Source organism: Neltuma alba, unplaced genomic scaffold (genome assembly GCF_004799145.2).
Source record: "Neltuma alba isolate B1F8T4 unplaced genomic scaffold, ASM479914v2 tig00012465_pilon, whole genome shotgun sequence".
Classification (NCBI taxonomy): Eukaryota; Viridiplantae; Streptophyta; class Magnoliopsida; order Fabales; family Fabaceae; genus Neltuma; species Neltuma alba.
In genome coordinates this window covers 192,507-198,933 of record NW_021636941.1, presented here as the reverse complement: position 1 = coordinate 198,933, position 6,427 = coordinate 192,507, and positions in this window count along the sequence as shown.

Sequence of the window (6,427 nt, the reverse complement as noted above, 5' to 3'; positions counted from 1 at the left end):
ATGAAGATCGATCCCTCGCCTTGAACTTGAAGATCATCACCGTCTGATGAATTCCAACGTTCCCAACCAGACGATCTCGGAGACATAATTATGATGACATAATTAATTTTCTGTTTTGTTGTTTCAGATCGATCAATCTATATCCTCCCCCGATTCTTATTATAATATTCAAATAACTGATTTACGTATGAAATTTGTTAGAAACAATTAATAAATAAGAAACATATTTTTGTTTCTAAATATAGTTTTATAATAAGAGACAAAAAAATGATGAAATATATGAGAAAATGTAATGAGAGGGAGCATGGCAAAAGATTACTCTCCTCCCAAAATTAAAGCTTATAAATAGGACTAGAGGGAGTATAGCGATAATATGATATAATACTCCCTCCAGCCCTTATTACAAAAATGTTCAACACGTTTCATTATGTTTCATGATATAATATATTTTTATTTAAAGTATAAATTTTTTCAGTTGGTATCCTCGACTAATTATGAAATTTCCTAGCTAATCAGCATAACTCTCCTAATTAATAATTTTCATTGTGGATAGTTTTAACATTTCACAAAAAATAACTAATTTTAACTATTTTTTTAATTTATGTAAAGTAATTAATTGAAACTTATTTAAAAAAAAAGATAGGATAACTAGCAAACACTAAATGTGAGCATTTCTCTTAGTAGAAATTTAAATCTTGATTCACCATGTTGTGAGATACTAACATTTCTCATTACCTAAATCACTTTCAATGATGTGAGTGTGATTGTAGTAACCCATCGATTTTATTAAATTGTTATGTGAAGATCTTAATTAATTTACTTTTCTGTGAGCAGAATATATTATTGGACCTTCTGCTTTTAGGGGCATACATGACTTCACTTGTTTGGTATCACGTTTAAAATAACTTATAAACATGTTTCAGGTAAGTTAAGATAAAACTCTTCTCACATACTTATTTTATATTCTGTAAATCATAATTAAAAATATGCTTATAAATTATTTCAAGCAGACCTGATTCATTTAATTTAAACATTTTATGAGGGTGAGATAATCTTAATTACTGATTTAACTGCATATATATATTTACTTGATCAAGTAATTCTGCCGGTCATATCTATCTATTATCTCTTTGAAAAGACGATATGAGCTGCTTGTCTAAAATTAAGACGCTATTTCATGTTTTTAATATAAACGTTAAATAACTAATTTGTAAATATTAAGAAAATTAGTCAAGTTAATTATTTGTAATAAATCTATATTTTTTTGTCTGAAATATCCTTATTACTCATGTGTATTACAATGAAAACCTTTTAACATGTGTAATCACTAATCACCATGAAAACTATTTTAACCAAAAATATAAATATGAAAGATAAAATGAATTGAAATATTATATTTAATGATCAAATTAAATCTCTCAAAAAAATTATATTCAGGACTACTCAATTGATTGGCATTAGAGATGGTATCTTGTAAATGAATATACATTCTTTCAGGAAAAAAAAAGGAATATACATTATATATTAATTGTGAGCCTTGCTTGGACGGATGAGCCATTAATTTAACATGAAATTGGCGGGTCTCGCTGTGGTTTTTGGCTGAGGTGGCAGTAATTTTCTTCGTTTTGCTATAGCGGTAATATTCATTAATTGTGGATTTAATTATTCCAATGCATGCCTTTTCAATTTTTCATTAGCTTATGTGTTTGACCGTTGGAGTGAGATTTTTCTAACGGCACTGCTGCAGAGCAACGCGGTCTTGTCTTCTAATGACCGTTTGAATACTACTTCGGTTTTACTTTTAACTGACGCAGAAACTCAATTTTACTCTCCCTTATTTATAAAAAGGGTTAAGGTTCTTAATTGCCCCGGAAGTTTTCCCCGAGGAACACTCAGCACCCGGAAGTTTTTGTTTGTTCTTAAATATCCCGGAAGTAATTTATCGTAGCAATTATGCCCCGAGTTAACATTCAAGCAAACGGACATCTGTAAATAACACGGTGTCGAGAAGATGGATGACACGTTGGTAAATGAGATGGTGACGTGGCACTGTTGTGTCGACAAAATAAAAGTTGATGCCGAAGGTCAATGTTGTCATCGAAGGTCGCTCTTGTCGTCGACACTGAGAGCTAGGGTAAAGCAAAGTGAGGTCGGGCGCATGTGAAGTCTGAGAAGAGGACAGAGCAGAGATTCGACTGGATTGAAAAGGTATGGAATATTAGATCCTCGTCATTAGGTTCTTATTTTCAAATCCGGTGTGGCGAAGTAATTTTCTTTTTTTAAATTAGTTTAGGGTTGAGGTGAGATGACAAGGAGGGGTGGTAGTGGTCCCGGTGGTGGTCCCAGTAGTTCACTACCAGGGGGTAGCGAAGAATTAGGGGATCCGTACAGTATCGTGGGTGAATTTGAGAGGGCTTTGAAGACAATTGATGAAACGAAGAAATGTTTGGGGGTTTCTGTGAATGATGATAGAGACAAGGTAGATGATAAGAGCCGTGTTGATAGTGGAATGGGAGTCCAGATTGATGAGGAAACTGGATGAACTGTCTACAATGTATGTGATCGTTTAATCTGTTTTCATAATCCTTTTTCCTTCCATGTTTTCAAAATCTAATTATATTGTTAATGTCATTATGCAGCGTGGCTTGAATTCACAAGTTGTCCTTGATGAGGGAGAAGAATACATGGAGCACCATGCAGACATAGAAACAAGGTTTTCCATCCCAAATGAGCTTTCAATAAGGATCTCTCGGAGCATGTCTGATTCCAATGGTAGTAGCTCCCGTAGAATCCAATATCGAGGTGATGGAGCAATTACTTCCACTCCTTTTAACCTACCATTCACTCCTCCAGGACTAATGTGGTCAGGACAACCAGCCTCAACCACCTCACAACTCCTAGCTCACAGGGACCACATAGTAATTGCCTCTTCTAGCCGAAGGAAGTTCGATGCAAGGAGAGGAAGGGAATAGCTATATTATTTGTACCAGTCTGCTATTTAGGGGATTTAGATAGCACTGTTTAGTGTATTTGGCATATTTAGATGGCACTTCTTAGGATTTAGGAAGGTGTATTTGTACTTGGCCTTGTTCTCTTTTGGTTCTAGCTGTACCAGTCTATTGTTTTTTTGGATGTATGTTCTGTAAATGTTGGAGAGCCAAATAACACTGATGTAGCAAAGTTTATAAATGGTGGTCATTTATTGATAAGCTGTTTGATAAATGAACTTATCGATAAGCTACTCGATATAATTGAGCCAATTTCATAAACTTTTGTCCGATAAGGTTATTGATAAATGGTATTTATCGATAAGGACTTCGATAAATAAAAGAAACAATTCAAGTCCTCATTTATCGATTTGTTAATCGATAAATATCCTTATCGACTAATCAATATTAATCAATATAAATAGCTTGGTGTCTTCTACTGTCGCACATCCCACGTATCCTTTGTGTCTTTTACTGTCGCACATCACACGCATCCTTTGGTAACACCATTCTAACTCAAAGCTTATTTTCAACTATATTCTTGAATATATATTAGAGAAATGGTCTTCTCGAATACGTATTTGAGAACTGGTCTTCTTGAATACATATTAGAGAACTGATCTTTGGTCTTCTCTGCTCTGTCCTCTTCTTAGACTTCACATGCGCCCCACCTCGCTTTGCTTTGCCCTAGCTCTTAATGTCGACGACAAGAGCGACCTTCGATGACAACATTGACCTTCGGCATCAACTTTTATTTTGTCGACACAACAGTGCCACGTCACCATCTCATTCACCAACGTGTCATCCATCTTCTCGACACCGTGTTATTTACAGACGTCCGTTTGCCTGAACGTTAACTCGGGGCATAATTGCTACGATAAATTACTTCCGAGATATTTAAGAACAAACAAAAACTTTCGGGTGCTGAGTGCTCCTCGGGGAAAACTTCCGGGGCAATTAAGAACCTGTCGCCACTTTTTTTCAACCTCAATTTTTGTCTTAGCTGATATAAAAAAGCAACGTTGAAGCTTTCCCCCCCCCCTAATAGTGTGCGACTGAGATTACAAAGGTAAGTTTTGTTTTTTTTAAACAGGCAAGATGCATTTTTAGGACTTTAATGTCGCACAATGTTTAATTTTATTAATAGAAAAGGTTGACACTGTAATTCTAACTTTGCCAATGAGAATATTTTAATCCAATTATTTTTTGAAGTTGTAATGTAGGTAATTTGATATTTTTTTAAAATAATATAAATTGAACAATTTATGAGTTTACTACTAAGCATACCTATCTTAAATCGATATTTAAAATTTTCCTGGTGACGACAATGATCGGTTCCTTAAAAATTTCCCAGCAGAAGGTTATTGTATCGTATATCTCATTTAGACATATTGGAACAAAGTGTCGTAATTCTGTTTTTGAAACTGTATTTCATACAAAGATAAGGCAAGGCGCTTGTTTTATTTACTGCTGGTCCGCAACAGCTAGCTAGTCCCAAGTTGACATAGAAGTGTTTGGAAACACTCAAAAGTTCTTCTGAGAAGTATTTTTCTGTAAAACGAGACAATTTTTTATATATTTATTTCGTATATCGTAAAAGTATTTTTAAAACCATGGTTTTGCTTTTACTCAAACACTCCCATATTCCTCTGGTAAAAATCAATTAACTAATTTAAATAGATTAATAATATTAATTAAGTTAGTTAATATAACATTTTTTTTCTAAAATATCATAACCATCTTTCTTAATTCTTTCTCTTCCTCTTCTAGTTGATTATTATTAAGAAAATATTAATAAAATTAATTTTAAAAATAATAAAATATAAAATATGTTTTATATATAGGATGAATGTTGATTCTCAAATAAGATGATTAAAGATATATACACATATATAACAAATACTACCTCCCGTCTTACGTATAAAACCTTATTTATAAACTATAAATAAAATTTTATAATTAAAAATGAAAGAAGTGCATACCACTCTGTTCCTTATTATAGGTCATTTGTATCCTAAAAGTTTGTTTCAAAATATAAGTCACTTGTAGTATAATTAATTATCTTTTTTCAATTTTACCTCTATTAATTTAATAAAAAATTAATTAATCTCTCTCAACTTTTCATTTCCTATGCAATCCATCTTCTACCCCTCTCTTTCTAAACTTTTAATAAGGATAAATATGAAAAAAAATTGGTTAATTTAATATATTTCTTAATTTGTGAATTTAGAATACAAATGACTTATAATAAGAAATAATAAAAAATAGAATGGTAGAAAGTTGTTTTTGTTTTTTGCTAGCAGGAATGCTGATTTTTGAGCCCTCGTTAAAAAATTATATAAAATTAAAAAGGAATTGAATCTCGTGATATGTTTTGGCTAGATTAGGCAGGCTATTTACTTCTGAAAAATAAGGCTTACCCACTGGGGGTTGGATCCTCCCTTCATTAATGGCGATGGTGATAGATCCGTAATTGGCCCACGGTTGGCTTTTTCTCTCGGCCTCCACGCCTCCTATTTTGGTTTGACTAATTAAAAACTAGTATCCCGAGCTTTTGATAAGGTACAGAGAAATTGTTTTATTTACTCTTATTTATTTGGAAAAATTTTATTTAAGAACCACAATACAGAATTAATTTTAAAAAACTCCTAAAACTTTCTGAAACTTTACTGTAAGATCAAAGGGATGAATTGATATTAATTCTATAAAGAAAATAACGTTATTGTCCCTCACAATAAAAGTGGGAGAGTCCATTTATAAGTAGGATTAGACAATTTGCAACATACATATATTTACAAATGGAATCAGTCCCCTTACCACTTGAAGAAGGTGTCCGTGAGTGAACAAGTGTGAGAGAGCCCATTTGCAAGTGGAACTAGACAATTTACAACATATACCTTTATTTACAACTGGAATTAGTTTTTTTACATGTCACCCCGTAATAAGTATTATGAGGGACAATAGCATCATTTTCTTTGTAAAATTAATATCATTTTGTTCCTTTGATTTTGTAATAAAATTTCAGAAAGTTTTGAGGGCTTTTTGAAATTAATTCTGTATTGCGGTCCTTAAACAAAATTTTCTCTATTTATTTTCTCTTGTCCTAATTATAAAATATTGTTTATTAACTATAAACAAGATCTTATAATTATGACTAAGATAAATTATATTTATTAAATTTTTAATATGAATATATATTTTTTATTTATTATAACATTATTATTTTGGTTTTTAATATTTTGGGTTAATATAATCTTTGATTATTTAAATTTGTCCTCATTTTGGTTTTAGTCCTTAAATTTCAAATCATGAGTTTTGATCCCTACAAGGACAAAATGGTCCATATTTTTATTAGATTATAAGGACTAATATTATAAATGAAAAAAATTTTGAGGGACGAAATCCTATAATTTAAAACTTGAGGAACTAAAACTAAAATG